Source organism: Pelodiscus sinensis, chromosome 9 (genome assembly GCF_049634645.1).
Source record: "Pelodiscus sinensis isolate JC-2024 chromosome 9, ASM4963464v1, whole genome shotgun sequence".
In the NCBI taxonomy this organism is placed as follows: Eukaryota; Metazoa; Chordata; order Testudines; family Trionychidae; genus Pelodiscus; species Pelodiscus sinensis.
Window position 1 is genome coordinate 53,991,657 of NC_134719.1, and position 23,466 is coordinate 54,015,122.

Genomic DNA, 23,466 nt, shown 5'->3' on the forward strand with positions numbered 1-23,466 from the left:
CTGATTTCCCAGGTTGGATTAGTTTATAAATTTCTAAACCCTTTCCTAATTAGTCTGAACTTTGCAGTGAAAACCCCAAACATTTTTGCAGATAGACACATTGTAAATACCAAAGAAAATGAAGAGGCTCACCTGTTCAGTAACTGATGTTCTTTGAGATGAGTGTCCCTGTGGATGTTCCACTCAGTTCAAGGTGCATCCCAGTGCTTTTGATTGGAGATTTTGACAGCAGTATCCCTATGGGCCAGGCCTGTGAATGCACGGCCTAGGCTCCTCAGTTCGGGTATGTCTACACTACCCCGCTAGTTCAAACTAGCGGGGTAATGTAGGCATACCGCACTTGCAAATGAAGCCCGGGATTTGAATTTCCCGGGCTTCATTTGCATAAGCGGGGAGCCGCCATTTTTAAAACCCCGCTGATTCGAACCCCGTGCAGCGTGGCTACACGGGGCTCGAACTAGGTAGTTGGGACTAGGCTTCCTATTCCGAACTACCGGTACACCTCCGAGGCATCATCCAATCAACTGGGGCTTCAGCCCAAAGTGTGATGCCCCCTTTTAGAGGAAATACAGCCTCCCGGCCTAGTCCACAGTTCAGTGCCCCTGTGCTAGGGAAAATACGGCCTCCCGGCCTAGTCCACAGTTCAGTGCCCCTGTGCTAGGGAAAATACGGCCTCCCGGCCTAGTCCACAGTTCAGTGCCCCTGTGCTAGGGAAAATACGGCCTCCCGGCCTAGTCCACAGTTTACAGGCCTAGAAGCCTAGTCCACAGTTCAGTGTCTGTTACCCCGGTCCCTACTTGCCAGGGTCTCAGGCAGCAGGGGTAGGGGGGCCGGGCCCTCCCTCTCCACCGGGCCCCGACCCAGGGCCCTAGTAGTGGTGGGCGGTTCCCACCACTGGCTCGGCGGGGGCTCCTCCCCGCAACGCCCCGAGCCCTCAGGGGCTTCTGCAGCTCCCTGCCCTGGGTCGCTTCCTACCCCTGCTCTCGGCCTGCCGCAGCCCCACCTGTCGGCGTCGGTCGCCTGGCTGTAGCGGCACTTCCCCTGGCAGCCGCAGAGTTGGCAGAGTCCGGTCCGGAGCTCGGGTCACGGGGGGGTCGGTCAGCGGCTCCGACGTTGGGGCCGAGCCCGGCAGAGGCCCGGCAGCAGCTCCCTTGGCGACTCCTTCTCCGGCTGGTGGTTGCTAGCTCCAGCTCGGGTCGCAGTCTGACCTTTCTGAGCAGGCCAGCAGCCTCTTATCCCTCTGCTCCCCTCGGAGCATGCCCAGTAGGGCTGTGGGGGTGGGGCTTTCTCCGCCCCCGGCACCAGGTGGTTTCCCTGGTCTTGAGTGCGGGGCGAGGCTGTCCCATCACACCGTTCCTGGAAGGCGAATGTTTTAGGTGCTCCTGCTAACAGAGATGGGGATAGCAACAGTGATGGAGACAGCGAAGGCGATGACCTAGGGTCACGTTGCGGGAGTGACTGCTCAGGCAGCCACTCTGGTGGCCAGGGCCATGTTGGGGGCTGGTTGTTGCTGGGGCTAAGGCAGCATTGTGGGGCGGCAGCCACCACCATTTCAGGCCTACAACAGTCAGCTGGTGGACGGGTTGCTGCTGTGGCATGTTGAAGCTGTAGCTGGGTGGGTTGCTGCCAGGGGGTTGAAACTACAGGTTGGTGGGTTTCTGCTGGGGGCAGGTGGGTTGGAGATGGGGACAGGCCGACACTCTGGCATGCTGTAGGTTGCCAAACCCAGACTCAGAGGCTTTTGTGCTACTTAAAGTATCAAACTAGGAGCCCAAGATTGGAGAACTCAGCAAGGAGAAACAAAGGCCAAGGATCACACTAAACAAGTGTTTCTTAAACTTTTTAAGACCAAGGAATACCAAACAATAATTTTTTTATGAGGAACACCAAGGATTTTTTGTTGAGCAACAAAAATGTTGGGGGGGGGCAAAGGGGTCGGGGAAGTTATTGATAAAAAAAAAGGTTGCCTGCTCCTTTAAGGGTGGCCATTTTGAATTCTGCTGTTCTCCGTGGCACACCTCCGACTGTTTAAGAAACACTGCACTAAACAGTATAATATGCATTTTAATTTATTTCTTAATGACGCTGCTGTAAGTAGGACTATTAGGGTGCATCTACACTGCACTGTTATTTCGAGATAAATAGTGTTATTTCGAAATAACAATGTGAGCATCTACACAGCAATTCTGTTATTTCGAAATAATGGGCAGTTTATTCTGAAATCTGTAAACATTATTCTACAAAGAATAATGCCTATTCCATAATAGCTATTTTGAAATAAGGTGTGTGTAGACGCTCCAATGCTGCTATTTTGAAATAGCCTCTCACCAGGGCTTTAAAAAGTATCACTGGCATGCTGACCCACAAATAGAAGTGAATAAGTTAAATCTCGGCATGCCAGTTCTGAAAGATTGCTTATCCCTGCCATAGAACCACAGCAAAATTCAGTACTGGCCATATAACATTATGAGCCCATTTCTATCCATAACTTTTCTCTTTTTTAAATAAGAGATTTTCACAGCTTGGATTCTCTGTTTCTGAAATACGCTGCATGTGTGCCTTGCATCAGGATTTGATTTTGCATAACTGTCTGGTTTACATTTATCAGAGAGAAAGAAATCAGTGCAAAAAGTTAGTTTCTGTGGAGCCCCTATAACTTGTGATTTATTTTAAGATCACCTTTTTTTTTTGAAGAGGAATGTTTTCTCCTCCATACATAGCTCTGTTTAGCAAAACAAGTGATCGTTGCCTTTGCTTTGTCTTACATTGTAAATAAGCCTGAATGTCATGTGGTGATGAATGAAAAAAATATTTCTAGAAAATATGATTATTCATCAGGATAAAAAAAAAACACAGCACCAAATGAGATTGTTCTATTCCCAGAGAATATTTTTCCATGACAACAGAGCTCACAGTTCCATACAATACTAATTTAACTGCACGTGTTTTACCTTCCCTGAAAATCTTAATGTAGGAACTGCCATACTAGATATGACCAGTGGTTCAATTAAACCAGTATCCTGAGACTACCAGGAGCCCGACCACATGATTCAAAGAAGACGCAAAAGATGCCTACAGTAGATAGCTATGAATTACTTGTCCATGAGGAATGTGTGTCTTCTTCCCTGTAACATGATAGTCAGAAAGAATAAAACCACAGATCAGACTTCCCTTGTCTGGCACTGTAGTGAGTCAGCATGGCCTTCCACTGACTCAGGGGAGGAAACCCCCCTTAAAACCATGTGGTGGGGTCACCCAGCCCCGCCCACAGGAAACTGGAAGCCAGGACTGGGAGTATAAGAAGGGCAGCTCCCAGCTCAGTTAGGGCTCAGCCACCGAGCAGGGCAGAGGCTCTCCCACAGCCCCAGTGTTGGAGGGCCTTGCTACGCTGCTCTCCGGTGGACGACTAAGTTGGGTCACCTGGGCCATTACCAGGCCCTGAGCTGAGTCCTAGACCATGCTGACTGCAGCTGGAGCTGGATCCCGAGACACGCTGGCAGGAGCCACCACTTGGACCCACCAGTCAACCCAGACCCCTCCCCCCGCCCCCCAAGCATTTCCAGGGCTCAGCCAAGTGGGACGTACCACCTGGACCTTTAACCAACGCAGATCCTGAGGCGATGGACACCCTGCCACCACCGCCATCCTTAGCCGACACCAAGGAACGACCTCCAAGCCAGGCAGGCCCCCAGGGGGAACAGGGAAGTGACCCAGGGATAGCTGACCTTGGGGTGGATGAGGATATGGAAGTTGGTTGGGCAGCGCGCTGTGGCTCGGAGCCCCGCTGACCCACTAACCTGGACAACACGTTACAGGGGAGCCTTGCTGATACAGTAGCTGCCACGCTGCCACTACTAGGGCCCTGGGCTGGAACGCCGTGGTATAGGGAGAGCCTGCATCCCTCCCCCCCGCCACCCGTTTCCCTGGGTAACAGATTCCCCCTGTGGGGCAAACCCCTGCACTTGTCAGCTCTCCACTAGCAAGGAGATCCAACCCCTGGCACTGCCTGAAAACAGGCCTGCGCCATTGGACTTTCCTATTGCTTGACTCATTGTTCATTGCTTTGCCCTGACCCAGGGTAGGGGTTCAAGAACTGTTGTGCAACCCACCAGATCACTGTTTAACTGTTAACTTGTTGCCCGGCCCTGATTCAGGGCCTGACCCTCCCCCCCCCCCCCCCGCGGGGGAGAGACCTCTAGATTACAGGTTAATTGTTGGTTACCACCCATCCCTGAACCAGGCGGGTTACTAGAACCCTTAATTGGCTGACAGTCAGGCCCTGGAGGCTCTAGACTTGGGTAATACCATGAGTCAGTGTGGCCTCTTGATGACTTGAACTACTACAGGCACCCTCAGGACCTGAGTGGTCCTGAACAATGGAGATTGCTGGACACAGGAAGATCAAGGCTCCCTACCTGGTTGTAGGTTCTGCTCCTGGCTGGGTCTGCAGTCCTTGCTACCTGCCGCTGCCTCCAGCCCCTCACCACACCAGGCCTGGCTGGGGCTGCATCCCCCACCGTGCCAGCCCTGGATATGGGCCTGCACTCCCCACCATCCAAGCCCCGACCAGGGCTGCCCTCCACACCATCCCACTCTCCGCTGGGTCAATGCTCCTGGCCCCTGGCTGGGGCTTAGTCCCTGACTGGGCTTCTCTCCTTGCCACCAGACCTTGCCAGGGATGTGCTCTCCGTCCCGCTGAGGTTGGGCTCCCTACCACCAACCCAACTCAGGCTGTGCTTTTAACCTGGACAGCCAGGGCCTTCTGGTCCAATAATATTCGTGGTCCTGCCTGACCGTGGATATTGCTGGAACAGAGTCCCAGATTTTAGAGGTTCAGCCTACATTTTTAAAAAGATACTTGTATTCTAAATCAGGATGGTCTCTATTATACTTCCCCTAATTACTAGCTGAATAAACTCAAGAACTCTAGATATTGAATGCAAGCAATGCATCTCCTATGATATACAATGATAAAAATATTCAAAATATTATATAATGTACTATAGCACAGGATTTCTCTTATTATATGTATCAAAGCATCCTCACTTGCTAATTATATCTGAGTGCATATATTGTACTGTTTTCAAATTAGTAGAAAACTTGCCATATTTCAGAATTAGCAGTGTTCACCGTGTTATTTCAGATGATTTAAGTTCCTATAGTTTTGCAGATTTTTATTAGCGCCATGAATAATGAACATGAAATGAGGAAAGTTTTGTTTCTTTCAAGCTTCTTAACTGTATTTTACATTAGTCCAAGCAACTTCTCTCACATAAAACAAGTCAACTTTAATTAATAAAAAAATATTTTCCCTTAAAGGAAGGGACTGTTTAGTTTCTTAATATATTTCAGTTTACTCTGTTTTACTATCAGATTGCCTTTGAAACCCACTTTCTATATGCAGGTCCCATTTGTAGGGGAGGAGGGGCAGGAAGGCCATTTGGCCCAGGACTCAGGAGACAAAGGGGACTCAAATTTTGACATTTTTCTACCAAATAATTTCCATTTATTAGACACTGGCAGTTATGAGAGACAACAAACCAGCAAAAAATTGATTTAAACCATTTTAGGACCTTGGGCTTTCACCAATTTTTTGGTCACATCCATGTTTTCATCTGCATGACTGGAGATTGGAGTAGCTTCTGTGATTAGTGATTCTACATTATGAAATGCTGTTTACAGTCTTTGCATAGTTTAGAGGTTTTGAAACTCGTAATTAATTCTACAGTATTACTGTAAAGTAATTTTGCTTGGTTGGAGGGTGAGTTTTACCTTTAAATTAGAGGTTTATTGCTGCATAGGAGATTTTCGTATTCCTGTTTTTTCTTATGTCATCATATAGAATAACCATATCATGCTCAGTTGTAAGCTACCTCTTCATTCAGTTCTAGATTCCCCTTTAAAGACATTTTTGTGATAATAAACATAGTTCTAGTTGTTTAATAAACTTTACATCTAATCTGGCAATATCCCCATTCTCATATTTATAATAACACACCAGTTATTAGAGGAATTTAATCATGGGAACACGTTAAGCAGATAAAATTTCAAGACTTTGAAATAAGGCATAAGGGCTGTAGTAAATACTTCCCCCCACCCCCCAGTGTTATCATATATATAGTAACCCAATGTCTGTGATTCTGTAACGCTGAAATGCTGGCTGTTCCCTCTGGGAGGCGCTGTTGCCTCCCGTCATGGTGGTCGGCTGACTTCTGCACCATTCAGCTGGGCTGCCGTGGGGGAGCAAATGGAGCAAGCAACCGTTTGGGCTCCGCAGTCCCCCGAGTGAGAGGCAGGAGGGAGAGGAGAAGAGAAAGAGAGAGTGAGAAGCAGGAGGGGGAGGAGAAGAGAAAGAGAGAGAGAGGCAGGAGGCGGAGGAGAGCTGAGAGGGGGGGGAGGCAATAGGAGGAGGAGGAGAGAGAGAGATGGAGCGAGAGACTGGAGGCTCAGGAGAGAAGACCGACATGGAGGAGAGACCTGAAAATCCCGTTTTATGATGGGCTAATTGGCTAGTTTTATAATATTCATTGCAAACTATATACAATTAACATTTTGTATAACCAATAGCCTTTAGTGAATTAATTTATTGTGTGTTACTGTGTTTTAAAAGAACCCCTTTATAAAAATGAAATGAAGATCTGAAAGTGGTGTAAGTAAGTGTCATCAAAAGCAACAGAGTGAAGCAGCAGTTAAGAATTTAAAGCCAATAACATCATTTCTCATAGAAAAGATCCCTCAGCCATTAGACGGTGACTATACTGACAGTGACACTTCTAGTTCTGATGATGAAAACTTTGTACCCACAAATGACATTTCAATGCCATGGCCTCAGAATGAGGAGGTCATTAATCAAGACACAGAAATGCCAACAGTAGAAATAGATAATCTATGCTCGATTTAGAGACTGTGCAGGAAGAAAATGAGAACCCCTGAGATACTGCACAGCAAGAATAAAAACTTACGACTAGCACAGGATACAGTGTAACAACAATGGCATTAGAACCTGATACTGGACTTCTTGATCAGAACAATGTTCTTTAAGTGCAGTTGTTTCTCAGAGTTAGTTGTTTTCAGATTCCAAGTAATATACCAAAATATGCTGAAAATCATGCTTTTCCCACTTGTCTGCTGATAAAACCTCTTCCAAATAGAGATATCAATAGAAGAGACTGGATCTGGTGGAGCATGGAAAAGCAGTCTTTGTACTGTGTACCCTGTTTCATTTTTAAGAATAATACTTCAAATGCATTAGTACTGTCTGATGCATCCATTTGGAGCATCAGCAGAGGTTGGAGGAAGTTGAAAGTCCAAATACCTGCACATTAAACTTCAGTATCACATAAAGATAAGTATGTTACATGGAAATCAGCTAGTAGAGCAGCACTACCTGACAGTTTAATTAAAAACTTTCTACCGTATTACAAAAATACAGAACCTGATAACTAGAAAAAACTCCTTGAGCACTTATTGAATGTCATTATTTTCTTTCTGAATGGGGATTGGCTTTGTTTGGTTCTAGTCAACATCTCATTGACCCTACAAATAGAAACTTTCTTGATATACTTGAGCTTCTTAGCAAGTATGACACACTTTTCTCAGGCCATGTTAAAAGTGTTCGTGAATCACATGAACGGGGAAAACACATGCAAGTCCATTATCTGTATACCAGAATATGAGACAAATTTCAAAATAACTGTCTGCTGTATAGACATGGGCTAAGTTATTTCAAAATATTGTTGCTGTGTACCCAAAGTGGCCTAGGCCTCTGTCACTCTCTGAGAAAGCCTGTCTATGTAATCCAGAAAGGAACCTTTCGCATGTGCCGTAAGTAAATGGCATACATGGAGATAAACTAACAGCTTAGAGTGTTCATTTGTATACCATACAATGAAAGTAATGAAATACTCATTTTTATTAAAATCTAAAACATGGGTTCTCAGGAGGCATTTGACTGACAATTAACAGGCAAAAATACTATGTGTACAGAAAACACACACACACAGAGCTTAATCCATAATGGCATTGAAAGTGTAGGATCATATGAACTACATTACCATCCAGAGTTCAATCCACATTGACCAGTGAAACAAATTAACCTCAACCAATGATATACATTCATCCATCAGGAAAGACAAAGGCCGCAATTGGGGCGGAGGCAGGGGGAGGGGGGGGGGAGAACTGTTAAAAGTGACCCAAAACAGAGTTGAAATTTGGGTGATTGGAGGGGCATTTTTGCCCCTTGCCCCTTCTCCTTTATTATACCTGCTGGCTGTGTCTAGACTGGCCAGTTTTTCCAGAAAATCAGCCGCTTTTCTGGAAAAACTTGCCAGCTGTCTACACTGGCTGCTTGAATTTCCGCAAAAGCACTGACGATCTCATGTAAGATTGTCAATGTTTTTGCGGAAATACTATGCTGCTCCCATTCGGGCAAAAGTCCTTTTGCACAAATCTTTTGTGCAAAAGGGCCAGTGTAGCCAGCCCAGATATGTTTTCCGCAAAAAAGCCCCGATCGCAAAAATGGCGATCGGGGCTTTTTTGTGGAAAAGTGCGTCTAGATTGGCACAGACGCTTTTCCGCAAAAAGTGCTTTTGCGGAAAAGCGTCTGTGCCAATCTAGATGCTCTGTTCCGAAAATGCTTTTAACAGAAAACTTTTCCGTTAAAAGCATTTCCGGAAAATCATGCCAGTCTAGATGTAGCCACTCTGTGTAGAAACAGATCGACTTTACAGAGTTAGAGACTCAGATGCTGAAGTTGTAGAATCCTATAATAGAGCTTAATCCTGAACAGATCTATTGTGGGATTTATTCTTCATCTCAGAGGCTGGCTTGTGCTTATAATATAAATGTTCCTCCCTACTTATGTAATTGTTGATTATATTTGTATTCATTTAGTTAGATTTCCAAAGGGCTAGACAAACTCTTTCTCTCAATATGGCATTAAGGCATTGAGTTCCACCTTTTCATGTATGTATTCTGCTAAAACACTGCTTATGGTAAAAATGCCTTATAGTGCTTCCCTGATGTTGTCTCTTTTTAAGAAAGTATAAACTTATCTTTGAGAATCACAATTTATTTTTTTCTCCCACATGATGCTTTTTTCTAGCAACTGCCATTGTACTTTAAAATGCAGTTCCCGGAACCCATGTTTGTATTTCAGAAGTAAGAACTTTCCAAACAAAGGAATGTGATGGATATTTAAAAAAAAACCCACCATAGGCCAAGGGAAACTTTGTAACACACGTGTTTGAAAACTTGTGTGGTTGCCAGCATTAAATGCCACCTGCACTTTCTTTGTGCTATGTCCTGGGATAAGGTGGGGAAAGGGTGAGTTTGTGCTTTTTTCTGATTCCCAGTTAGACTGCTGGTGCCTGCAAATTTGAGAAGCAGGATTTTATCCCAGCCCCCAGCTGGACTGAAGGGGGGGAGGAGCTGATTGCACAGGGGTAGGTGGGGGAAAGGAAGTTGGTAGGTTCTGGCATTTGTGCAGTGAAGTGCTGGCAGTGGGGAGTTTGTCTGGGGGGTCCTGACACACTTGCTGCAGTCTCTCTGTCTGGCTTGGTTAGAGGGAGGGTTGGAAGAGAAAGCAGGCAGCGTGTGGGGGAAGAGGGGTTTCAGGACATTTGCATGGTTACATGTCAAACAAAGTTTACATAGGTGTTATTGGTTTAAGGCCACGTTTCTCAAACTCTGGGTCCCGAACTCCCGGGGCGTCACGAGCAACTTAGAGGGGGGTCGTGGTATCACAAAGTTTGAGAACCCCTGGCTTACGGTAAGAAAGAAAAAGATTCTTTTAACATTTTTTGGAGTGTTGCAGATATCTAAAACTCTGATCTTAATGATTTTTTAAAATCCCGTGTTGCCAATTAATACATGGTTTATTGTATTGCATTAAGACCAGATTGTTGCTATGTGATAGAGTTCTGGCTCTTATAAGTTAAAAGTAGCAAGTACTAGGTGTGATGTTAGTTGTTTTCTGTGATGAAATCTTATTTGCAAGCTCTTTGAAACATGCATCTGTCTACAAACCCTAAAACCATGTGTTAATTTGGTCTGGAGCTTTTATTCTTTGAGTTGGTGACACACACAAGGTGAAAGTTTCAAACCAGGAGAACTGTCATCTGTTTTTACAGGTCTCTGTTTCACTTGTTCTTGTATAGCAAGGATCCGAATCATTCCCCAGAGAAACTGAATAAGCTTTGGTGAGTGCCTTTTACTCACCCTTCCAGTGTCAGTAAATATTTTATTAGCATTTGCAAGGAGAGCATGACTATTTCTAGTTGGCTCATAGATTTGTTTGGCATCTTAAAGCTAAGCTATGTGTGGGTAATATGCATTTCAGTGTGTTTACTAGCTTGAGTTGTTAGAAAGGATGATGATACATATTCTCCAAGGGTAATGTTAATTTTCTTTTTTATTTGATTTCATATTAAATATTGAAGTATTGCTCCTTGTTAACAATCCCTTGTTCTAAATATATTTTCTTCCACCCATAGGAAATGTTATATATATCTATATATATCTATACATATAGATATAGATATATATATATTACAGATCTGTGGCCTCCAAATCTAGCCCCTCTCTCCCAGGGGCTAGCCACAGTCTGTATGGGTCATGCCCTGCTCCCAGGAGGGTATCAGAGGCTCTCAGTTTCACCTACTACCATGGCCAACGGCAGCCCCAAAGTCTAGCCCTTTACCTCAGCCACAGTCTGACCCTCTGGCAGCAGACTTGTCCTGCCATTCTCTATTCCTCTTTACTGCCTCTATTTCCCTGGGCCACTTCCCCTGTGATCCTTTTGTACCCCCCTGGCCCTTGGAGCAAAGCCAGCAGCCTGGCAGGTATCAGGCTGTAGCCTCCCTCTCTAGTCCTCCCGAGCCTGCCCAGCACTGCTCTCCCAAAGTTGCTTCTCAGAACCAGGTTCTACATTTTCTCTGGTCAGGGTCTAACTGCTGGGCAACTCTCTATATACAGGAATGCCCCAGCAAGCCACTACCCAATTGGCTACTAAAAAGCCTCAGCCTAATTGGCCAGGGGTCTGCTCAGGCTCCCTCCATCCTGCATCAACCCCTTCTGGCCAGTGTGACAAACATTTTATAATGGACCAGTGATGATGGGAACATTGATAACCTTTGGACATTGATAACATTGATAACCATACACATGCACAGAATCCATCCATTAGATAATCTCCTGACAATATAAACACTCCTCCTGGTAATATGTGAGAGATCTGTGCGTGCTTTGATCATTCCATCAAAGGCAGTCAATATCTAAATATCAAAGTGAAACACTGGCCACCTAGAAACAGGATGGTTTGACTTCCAAAAACCTTAATCTTTGCAGGATTAAACTAGTGAAACTAGTGGATTCTCTGTAACTTGAAGTCTAAATTATGATTTGAAGGCTTCAGTAACCCACCCAAAGTTTGTGTATCTATCCCAGGTGTGGACAGATGAAGTTCCAAGGCTGCAATTTTGAGGTAGTCAGACTAAATGATCATGACCTTCTGGCCTTAAAGTGTGTGAGTTTATTTGGGAATAGTTTACTGAGTTAAAAGTAACTGCTTTAGTCAAGCCTCTGAAGCATGACATTCACTTTCAGTGAAATTGATAAGCTTCCTTTTCAAGGACTTTCCTAGCTTATTCCTAATCCACCTCCAGTGGGCCCATGATATCAGCTTCCAAAGCTCACTTATTTGAAGGGGCTTATCTGATGACTTAAGACACCTTTGTGCTTTTGTCGATGCTGCCCTTCATGGTTCGGAGGAGCACCTCAAACATCCTAAAACTATGCATTACACTCCTTCAGTGTCTCCTTAAGACTATTCTTTGCCATGATGACTAGAAAAATATTGACAATGGCAGGGCTGGAGAGGTTCAAAGTAAGCTGTCTACCATGCTGACCATTTCCCCCTTGTACTCCATCTGTATCAGATGTTACTTGTCTTATACTTAGCTCTTTGCCCAGGGGACAATTTTTTATTCTGTATACGAGTAGGACTTATATGCACTATGGTAATAAGACAGTCAACTTTTTTCACCTTCTATTACTCAGTTCACTTAGTCTATCATGAGGATAAAAATCTTGTATAGCCCAATAAAATTCCATAAGTGCAATTCAACATTTTTCTTGCTTAAAAAAATAAATTTGAATGTGAATGCTACACTTCATATATATAGCTGTGGGGTTTGCTTTTTAAAAACTATTCTCGAGTACAGAATCTAATGCATGATAAATCCATATTTTATTTTAAACACAAACCAATTTCACTTAGGATTTAGCCCACTGGCTAATTATTAATAAAGGATTCAAGTTAATCTTTCCCTTAAAATACTTTTTTAAGGGACCATAACTGATGTTTACTCCAGGGTCTTTTGAAATGTAAATCATTTATGCAAACTTCAGCAAATCCCCAAACTCAGTTTGGATTCATTTGCAATTATTTAAAGATCAAAGCCATTGTTCAATATTCTGCACCAGAAAAGCAACACACACAAAACAATAAAAGCTGTTATTCAAAATGTTTGGTGTTTCTTGAAAACTGTTGCAGAAATATTTTGTCTAGTAAATGTTATTTTTATTTGCTTACATTTTCAGCCATCTTACTTTGTAAAAATGCTCCAGGTTTTGGCCAGAAAGCCTCCTACAAACATGCAAACAAGACAAAGTGTAATATACTTTTCCCTCCTACATCACCTGTAGCAGTGGTTCTCAACATATTTATCACTATGGGCTGCATATGCTGTGTTGTATGGGCCACATCTATGCATTAGATACTGTGTGGCCCTGAGGATTTCACATGTGCAGCAGTTGTGTGCTGCTGAGGCCACAAGCGGCCCATGAGTTGAGAACCACTGACCTATAGCATTTCAAAGGAACTTTTGAACCTGTATGTGTCAGCTAATGACAATATAACCCACATATCTAGTGGGTGTGGTTCACTGTCCCATGTAATGGCACTTAGACCACTTACAGTGAGATATAAGAAATAGCGAGCTGTTCTGCCTAAGTTGAGAGCCAGCTGGCTTTATAGCTCAATCTGTAGAGGCTCCTACACCAAGGGTGAATCTACACTGCGCCGTTACTTCGGAATATTGCCCGTTATTCTGAAATAACAATGTGAGTGGCTACACAGCTGTTTCAGAATAGGGTGTGTGTGGTGCGACACAGAGAGTTATTTTGAAATAAGGGGCCTCCAGAAAATCCCACGGGTTCCCTGCTGGCCACTCCGCCCACACTCATCAGGAGTCTATAGTGCCTCTTCCCTGCAGCCCTTAAAGCTGAAGCCACAGGGGAAAGGGCTTGTGGCGGGAAGCTGGCCCTGACAGCCTACAGCCACATTGCAGCTGCCACAGCAACTTAGCAGGCTACCATGGCTTACACTTGAGCCCCCCAAGAGCCCTTCCTTGCTCCCAGGGAGCACTCTGATGGCTCCCAGGAACCTGCCAGGCACCGCAAGAGGCTGCTCCATCCTGGTCTGTGGAGGAGATCCTGGCCTTCATTGAGGTGTGGGGAGAGGAGGAAAACCTCCAGGATCTCCACTTTAGATGGCACAACAATGACATTTACGGCTGCCTGGCCAATAGCCTGGCCACCAAGGGCCATATCTGGACCCAGGAGCAGGTCTAGATGAAAGTTAAAGAGCTCTGACAGAACTACACCTGGGCAAAGGAGCACAGCTCCCACTTAGGGGCAGAACCCCACTTCTACCTCTCCTATCTTGACCTGTGCCGAATCCTGGGGGGTGGTTCAGCCCCTTCCCCATCCCTGGTGGTTGACTCAGGGCTGGAGATGCCCGTCATTGCCTGCCTGGGGGTTAGATCTGGTGAGGAGGAAAAAGAGGAGGTGGAGGAGGAGGACCCTGACATAGCCAGCACCCTCACCTCGGTGACACTGGAGCCAGTACCCCATGGCCTGGATGTGTCCGAGGCATCCTCCGAGGCTGGGGAGGGAACATCAGGTGAGTGACCTTAATTTTCTCACACACACAGGATGGAGGTGGCGAGGGGCTGGGGAACACTGCTTGCTCAGCCTTCTCAGCCTGGGGAGTTGTGCTGCAGTCTGTGCATATGAATGCACATGCAGTGGCAGTCAGCGCCACACAACCCCAGTAGGCTGCATCTGACCACACCTGGGCTGCTGCTCGTACTGCAGATATCCAGGTGGGATGGGTTACACTCTTATGACAAGCCACCACTAGAAGGAGACTGGGGCCACGTTTAAATATGTAGTAATCTTGAGTGATTGTTTTACGAAGGCTTAAGGGTACACTTACACTATGAAATCAGCTTAGAAATACTGATGAAGCAAATGTAAAGCAGAGAAGAGCTGCATCATGTATTCCATAATAGTTAATGACTTGCCCTTACTACAAAGTCTTTTTAAAAAATCCTGTGTTATCAGGTGTGTTTATTGTCTCTCTCACCCCCTTTTTCTTTAGTCTCGATTTGTGAGTCCACAAGTCCGGCTCACACCTTGTTTGACACACTCTACTGACTCTTGTCGTGCTACATACAGCTATGCTCAAGATGGCCGATTGGTAGCACATTCCCACCTTTGGTGGCGGGGAGAGGAGGGTCCAGGCCACCCTCACTAACGGACCCCAGCCCAGGGCCCTAAGGACAGGGACTAGCTATGGTCCTGTCTGGCTGGCAGGGCTTCCCGCTGAATCACGCCAGCCCACAGGCTTCAATTACATGCCCTGCCCTGGGCTACTTCCTCTCCTCCTTGGTTCTGAACAGGATATCGCCCATTCTCCCTACCTCCAGCAGTGTCCCACCACTCACAAGCCTCCCTCCCCAGCTTCCCAATACCTGCCATGTCTACTTCCCCCATACCCTGTCTCTTCACAGTCTTTCTCTTCTTCCTGCCCGGTGTTCCCCCTTTTGAATTGTCCACCTTCCATCTTGGCCCCTCCCTCGTCTCCCTGTGATGTCCTCCCTGCGCTGCCTCGCCCTTCCCACCCCCTCTCCTTTCCTACTGGCCACGGCTTATGGTTCCTGTGGTCCCGGAGCGGTGGAGCTGGTTCACGGCACGGGAGCACTCCGCGAATGCTGCGTATCTGGCTCTCTGCGCTGTGTACATGGCTGCCTTCAGGCAGTTCTGAGTGCAGGGAATCGGTGTCCCATCACAACCTGTGACTGACATTTTTTTATTCTAAATACAGTGCTTCTAATTACCTTCTGTATGTCCAGTCTTTATAATCTGGCATACAGTGGAAAATATGCTGCATCTTCTTTAGAAAAAATTTAGAAGAGTGTTTTTCCCTCCAGATGTCATTTGCTACAATTGGATTCAAGGATTTGGCTGGAAGGGGTGAGCACAGAGAAAAGGATAGCAGTGGGAAGGGGTCTGGGCAGAGCAGGGCTGGAGTATGGGCAGGGCCATATACAAGGGTGCTGGAGTAACGGTAGTTGAAGCAAAATGCAGGACAATGTAGCACTTTAAAGACTAACAAGATGGTTTATTAGATGATGAGCTTTCATGGGCCAGACCCACTTCCTCAGATCAGAGTAACGGTAGTTCGGAATAGGAAGCCTAATCCGAACTACCTAGTTTGTGCCACGTGTAGCTGCGGGCACGGAGTCCGAACTAGCAGACATTTAAAAATGGTGGCGCCCGGCAAGATGCAAATGAAGCCCGGGAAATTCAAATCCCGGGCTTCATTTGCAACTTCGGTTGCCTACATTAACCACCCTAGTTCGAACTAGGGTGGTAGTGTAGACATACCGTTAGGCTCTTGGGAGGTAAAGGGGAATGAAGTGTAGGGAGTGGACTTCCAGGAAGTGGGTTGGGGGTGTCAGTGTGACCTAAATTGGAGATAGGGTGCAGGAGTGGGCTGGAGGACCAGGCTCTGGGCAGGAGGTGGCAGGGGCTTGGGTACCTACCCCTCAGCTCCCAGGGAGGTGTGGATGTCTCTGTGCTGCACTGCACTTGTAGGTGCTGCCCCACCTCTCCTATTGGCTGTGATTCCTGACAAGAGATAGCAACAGAAGCAGAGCCTGAAAGTGAGCAGTGGGACAGAGTGTCCTTGTGCTGCTATTCTCAGAGCCACTTCCTCCCTCCTGCCAGGTAGAGCAGGGGCCAGATGCAGTCCGCAGGCTGTTGGATTCCCATCCTTGACCTAAGAGAAGGAAAACACCAATTTCAAACCAAGAACATCAGTCATGGCCAGACAGTTAGTAAACATTGTACCAGTTACTCATGCTCTGTGGGTCTGTACCACTGGCCAGCAGGAAAGGTGCCTTCAGGAATCATTTGTGTTATTAAATGTAGAGTATCTTTTTGAAGCAGAGAGGTGTTTTACAGTGTCAAGCACATGCAATGAAAAATTCAAACAATAAGTGAAATAACAAAGATAAAGCATCACATTAAGGCTGAGTTTATCAGGACTAGGACACAGATTCAAATATTGAATGATAGAAGGATCCTTCAAGTGAGGGGCACAGGTTCTACATCTCATTATCTAAATACAGCAAACAAGAAGGCACCACAAAAATCAGGCCAGTGGCTGAATAAAGAGAAAAAACAGGGATATAAACAGATGAAGTTTCATGTATCAAAAGGTACTGAAGTCAGATCTAGTGCCAAAGCCGGTAGAAAAGATGAACCGTAATCTCCAATAGCATGAATGGGCACAGATCCAATGAAATCAATGCCGCCAGAAGAAAGATTGGACAGAAATGATCATCCCACAAGTTAGCAGGCAAAACATGAGCTGTGTTTTTCCTGCGTTCTGCTACCAAATGCACCCTCCCGTCAGTCCTAACTTTTGGGGTGAATAAAGGTTAATAAGGGGTCTGGATAATTGCTACCAGGGTGTTGGGGGTACAGCATGAATAGGGGCTGTCCCTATTGATTTGTATTGGACATGTTTTCCTCTTTTCCTGCTTCCTTGGCATAGATAAGCACATAACTGTACAAAAGATGGAACTTTTAATGAATGGTCTCTGTGTTAAACAAATAGTATCTCCCTACCCCTTTATCCATTCCCATTCACTCTGAAGCACACATCCAGGGTCACATCTCCTTTCCCCCTTGTATGTGGCTGAATTGCTTACATCAGCTAAAAAGCTGTAAACAGGGTGGTCATAATTATATTCATCACATGGTTATGATTATGCATTATATGGGTGTTCACATTACTAAATTAGTGCTTAAAGGGTGATGTAATTAATAAGTGTATTTACATACTAAGATAAAAAGGTGTAACTGTGGTTAATTTGTTGTTCACTTGGATCCCAAGGTTTTGGGGGGGTCCGAGGCTGAATAAGTCTCTAAAATAATGAAGCCTGTTTACTCTATCCACCTCTGGGTCACCTGTTCTTTTCTAACTCTGTCTAGGACTTCTCTTTGCTCTTCACATTATTTCTCAATATCTTTTACTAAATTAAATTTCCAGGGAAGACTATAATTCCTATCCAAAAGGTAAACTCTCTGGGATATCCTTTTCAAAGAGAAGATTAAATAGGTTGAAACAGTTGGTTAAACATGTTAAAAAGCACGAAGTCACAGATCAGCACAGGAGAGACCGAGAGGTTAATACACTCCTGAACTGTTAATAGAGAAGCTTAAATTGAAAGTGTCCTTTGAATAATATCTGGTACTAATAAGATATGCTGTAGTACCTTAAATTTCCTCAGTCTCTCTCTTTTTCCTATATCTCCTCTCTTATCCCTTTAGGGAGTCCTGCCTTCTACCTAAAGAACCTAACAAAAAGTCTCAAACTATAAAGCTTCCCTAGTAAAGAGAATTGTCCCCCCCTACTACTTCCTTGAACACACATAACAGATTTCTTTACAGAAATACTTAGCTAGAACTTTTCATATAAGGACTCAAACTATTGAAATGCAGCTGGAACATTTAAAAATATGACTGCCACAGAGCAAAATGGTGAGCAAAGTTCTCTCTCACTCTAGAGGCAACATGTTCATGATACTCATTTATATTGACGCAAACAAAAAACCTAATATCTATACATATAAATGGATATAGATATATAATACCTAAATAGGTATATATAGCTATATAATAACAAATAGGTATAGCTAGACAAGCTAATACATATAAAGCCATTTTATATATCTACTCTGCACTGATCTTAGAAGAGAAATTGTCTTTGCATCACTTATTTGCAACAAGATCTGACTTTGGGAAATGATTTGCAGCTGTCTCAGCAATGATTTCTTTCCCAAATGATCACACAGGCGGGTAAATATGTAGACGATCCTCCCCTTGCATCTCCAAAACTGTACAAGCACACTGTCACAGGCAAGCTAATGTAATGTGTCCTCTGTCAGCCGCTGATTCACATGAAAAGGTTTGCAAATGTGCAACTGCCTCCAAGCACAGACCTTTTTGCGCAGACACAGAGTTTAATACTTTTAAATACAGAACTCCTAGAGTTAATCCTTGTATACGGCCTGTCCAGAGGTGAGGCTAAACCATTTAAAATGCACATGCAAGTATTCATGTACTATTAGGGCAAATGTTGTTGGCCCCACTGGATTATGCAGGACATGTTTTGCTCCTTCAGTGCTCTTTGGACCATGCCCATGTAGACAGTAGACTGTTTAAGTGTGCACATATTAGTACTTTTTGAAAGTTGCTTCTAGAAAAAGTACAGGTATACATTTTAGTTAGTTAATAAGTTAGTTTGTTTGTTTTGCACATGACCTTCTATAAGAATGAGTCAAGGTAGGAGGTCAGATGAAAATCGTCCTTCAGTGTCAGGTAGAATGCTTGAGCAACAACACATGCAGTAGAATGCTCTGGCCTTTTCCATTTATAGGTGGGCAGTTACTAAACACAGAAGAATACAGCCCACGAGGACAGTGTTCCAGAATCGTTGTCCTGTAAATTTTGAGTTGGGTAGCTTGCAGAAAATCACAACAATTTTTCAGGCTCAGACTCCACAGAGGTGCTCATAAATGAAATGAACATACTATAAAAATTGGATTAAGCGTTAGGATTTATCGAAATCCTTCATGCCACCCTTAAACTATGCCCCAGCTTAGACAGTTCAAAGCTAATTAATTGGGCAGTTCAAAGCTAATTATGAACTGAAAGTCTGGGTGTTTTTGGCAGTTAAATGGAACCAACCATCTCTAAATTAGAGAAGTTACCATTTCTGCTTATGTTAAATTATCTCATACCATGCAGTTGTAGAATCAGTTGCTATCCCTCTTATGTAGGACAAAGTTATCTCCTTTTATATTTGATAAACCAAAGGCAAGTTTGATAACAGAAGCGTTCATATAGAAGCTATTCAGAGAAATTGCGAATATCCTTTTTCGTTTACTGCTAGGGTGGGATTTAAAAACAAACAAACAAACAAACAAACAAACAAACAAGAAAACACTCTAAGAACCAGCCAAACTCTGCTCCCAATGACATCGAATAGGAGCAGTGTACCATAAAAACAGAGCTATGAAAGTTCCATCCTTTCTGTCTCCATGGACTTTAATTAAATTTTATATCTCTTCCTAAGCCTAGCATGGGTTTTTTTGTAAATTGTTTTCTTGTCAGGTCAATATTTATGAGGTCTCCCAGTGATAATTTTAGCATAAAACAATTGAGTTATGAGACACATCTTGTCCTCAAAATAGCTACATTTATATTACTTATATCCAGGAAAAAAAACAGACTTTAAATAAGGTTTCAGTTCAGACTAATGCAGCAGCAAGGCCCCTTCTATTCAGAGAGATTATATTTTAAATGGTGCTTCAGTACAAAATGATTAATATTTCATTATAATTATTTGTTCCAATTAAATGCAAAATGATGAAGTGCCTTTTCCCTATGTCAGTAAACTGCAGTTTTCTCCCGCCTCCAGTGCCATAGTGATTAAATTAAGAGGTATGGTTGCTTATCTTGCACTTAAAACTTCTTTATCTTTATTTTTCTATTACAAATTGAGAAAGCTTTAAGAATATTATTTTGTAGGAATTAAATACTAAAAGTATCTATGATTTTTCTTAATTTACAAGGAAGTGTATATACAACTACAACAACACAATATATAAAAGTCTCCATTGAGTTCTGACTGGAATTTGATGATACCATATGGGTCAAGTGCAGGGTGCTAGGTGACAACTAGGGACAGTGATTTGGAGGGGGTGTTCATTTCTGTATTTAAAGGGTTTCTCTGGCTTCCTTGGGGCCTGTTACATGATGCAATCAACTTTTCTAGTCGAGTATCTTTGTTTGGGCGAGATAGGTTTCATTGTGTCTCCTGGACTTTCTCCTCAATGCATATTCTGTTGTATCTAAAAACCTGTCTGTAGATGATAGATTTCTTGGAGTGTTTGGGGTGGTTATTGAGGCTCTGAAGGTAGGTTGGTGATCCTTGTTATTCTTGTATATAAAAATGTCTGCAGGGCTCTATTCTTGAAGTCACCCTAAAAGAAATCTTTCTTGAACCCTCACGTCTGGCCTGCAAATAACCCCTCCAAACTGTTCATCAGAGGCAAGCTCCCCACAGGCCAGAACACATCAACACAAAGCAGCACCAGAATCAGCCAGAACCACAGATGCAAAGCCTGAAGATATATCTCCACTGTCACTGTGATTATCACCCCTCACAACAAACTTTTCAAGATCTATTGGTCCTACACATGCCTGTCACAAGATGTGGTGTACCTCAAGCAGGGCACTAAATGCCCCAATCGTAACTAGGTGGGCAAAACCAGACCATCACTATGCTCTCGAATGAATTCACCCAGTAAAATGATGGAAGACAAAAACCACCGTATCACATGTGCTCGAACACTTTCCACAAAGCATACACACTACATCTGACCTATCAGTCCCCATTCTCAAAAGGAGACTGTGGGACACTTTCAAATAGATGAGTCTGGGAGCTTAAATTCAACTTTAATAGAAACAAAAAATCACGTGTTGAATAGACACACTGGCTTTATGACTTATAGGGTTGCCAGATGTTTTAATCAAAAATACCGAATACCCCCCCTAAAAAAAACCACCAGGAAAAAAATTCTGAAGAAAAAAAATGGGGGAGACTAAAGTTGTTGAGCAAAAAAAAAAAAAAGGACCCCAACAGCAGTTATTAAGCAAAATAAAATTAAATAAATAAATAAATCAGCATCGCCCCTTTAATCAGGGACCATTTTGTTTTTCTTTCCAGCCACAAGACAAACTACCGTGGAACTAGGTAAGCGGGGGCGGGGGGTTGGGGAGGGGCATCTAGGAGGGCTTGGCAGGGAGGCAGAGGCCCGGGCAGGTGATCTGGTAGGGAGGCCAGGGGGGTCCAGTTGCTAAGTGTGGTAGGGTTGCCAGGTGACCCGTATTTTCACCTCCTGGTAGGGAAAAAAAATCTGAAAATACTGGACATTTTAGGTGTCCTGTATGTTCTGAATTTTTTTAACAGGAGGCGAAAATACCGGATTGTACGGGTCAATACCGGACACCTGGCAACCCTAATGACTTATTAAAACAATCTGTAAAGCACTAACAACCAGCCTCCATCCATCTGCTTCTTTCTTCTCCCTTTCCTTCCTGGGACTGGAAGGTTGTGAATGGGCCTTAAATAGTCCCTTGCCATGTGTGTTCACTACTTAGACTCAACAATGTATTGAAATCCCACGGGTAGCTATTACATTAACTTTTCCACATCTGAGGAATATATCCGTGTAATCGCAAAAGTTTCTCTCACCAGCAGAAGTTGGTCCAATGACAAATATTATCTCGTGTCTCTTCAATGGCAAGGAACGCTCACTACCTTGTAAAATCAGTACCACAATTTGCTACCTTCTCAATTTCATCCACTGATTGATTCTAAGTGAGTACCGTTGCCTGCTGGATCAACTGTGCCATTCCAAAACCCAACCATATCCGTGTCACCTCTAAATTATAATATACTCCAATTACTTTATACTTGAAATCCACAATTCAGCTAAGGCAGAATTCAACTACCTACATTTTGAATATCACAAAACTGCTGTTAGCTAGTCTGTTTACCACTTTCCTATTTGCTTCACCATTGAAGTTGATCAAATTTGAAGACCCGTGTTATTGGTGGTCTAGGTTGCTCTTTTTTGGTTTTGGTTTTTTGGTTGTTTTTTTTGAGAAATTGCCTTTTACCATATTCAGTGTACATCAGCTAATTTTTTAATATAAATTCTCTGCAAAGAATAGAATAACTTTCTCAGGTGGGTAGTCTGAGGCTCCTCTGGAATTTTTCTCTCTCTGAGATTTATTAGATATTTTTAAACCTGTCTGTAAAATCTGGATGCCCAATTCCCATTAATAATAGTGTGAATTAATGGGAAGTGGATATCCAAATTAATTAAATTAGTTAATTCAAATTAATGAGGATTGGGCATCCAAATCCTTTAGGCAACCTTTCAAGTTTAATTCTAGAGAGCTTCAGGGACATTGCAAGACAAAAAATAAAGCCTGTGCCATAAGATCTCAGAAATATGGAAATTTTAGTTCTGCAGACATTTTTAAAATGGATATCAACACAACTCAGAACCATAAAAAGAAGACTAGCTGTTTCTCCAAAAATGGAGAAATGTAAGATACTAGCAATAAAATAAAGCAATGGCTGTTCATAATGTGGTTTACATTCAAATAGTTACAGCTGCATATTGAATTTAAGGGGCTTGTTGAAATAAGTATAAACATTTACATTTACTATTATTCATAATATTTTTTACTCTACACTTCCTGCTGATTTCAGTGGCTGTTTTCACACAGTACATCCAACAGTGAAATTCCATGAATGCTAATTCTAGAATACTTTGATCACTTGTATACAATTTTAAATCTTTGTAAATCTAGTATGTTGACTTGCTAAGGCTGTGTCCAGACTCAGGGGTTTTTTCGAAAAAAGTAGCCTTTTTTCGAAAAAACTTCCCCTGCGTTCAGACTCAAGCCGCGTTCTTTCGAAATTAATTCGAAAGAACGCGGCTTTTCTTTCGATGGCGGTAAACCTCATTTCACGAGGAAGAACGCCTTCTTTCGAAAGTTCCTCTTTCGAAAGAAGGCGTTCTTCAATGTAAATAGGGCTTCTTCAAAAGAGAGCATCCAGACTCACTGGATGCTTTCTTTCGAAAAAGCAAGCCGCTTTTTCGAAATTTCTCCGTGCAGTCTAGACGCTCTCTTTCGAAAGAAGCCTGCAGTCTAGACATAGCCTAACTGGTTTGTTGTGTACTCAGGTGTTTCACAGTACTGTTCAGTGCATAAAGTCATTAGGCCAGCTAAATACATATCAAGGGTTGGAGTTTTACTTTTAATGCAAATGTGGGTCTCAGTAAAATCACTGTAGTTTTTCTGAGGAACAAAAATTAAATATTAATTGCAAGCCAATAACAGATTCTCTTTTTGGTATGTGTTCTTTGGAGCTGCCTCAATCTTCTTCCTGCTCTTCCACTTACCCCACGAGATTTAATTATAAAACCAGTGACAGCAAGTCCCCCTCAAGAGAACTTTTTAAAATAA

The 23,466-nt window shown here is 43.5% G+C and overlaps 1 long non-coding RNA gene across 1 annotated transcript in view; it reads left to right on the forward strand.

The window, feature by feature from the left end:
* Positions 1–23,466, forward strand: part of LOC142830612 (uncharacterized) — a 57,286-nt gene that overhangs the window by 2,588 nt on the left and 31,232 nt on the right. The window lies entirely within an intron of this gene.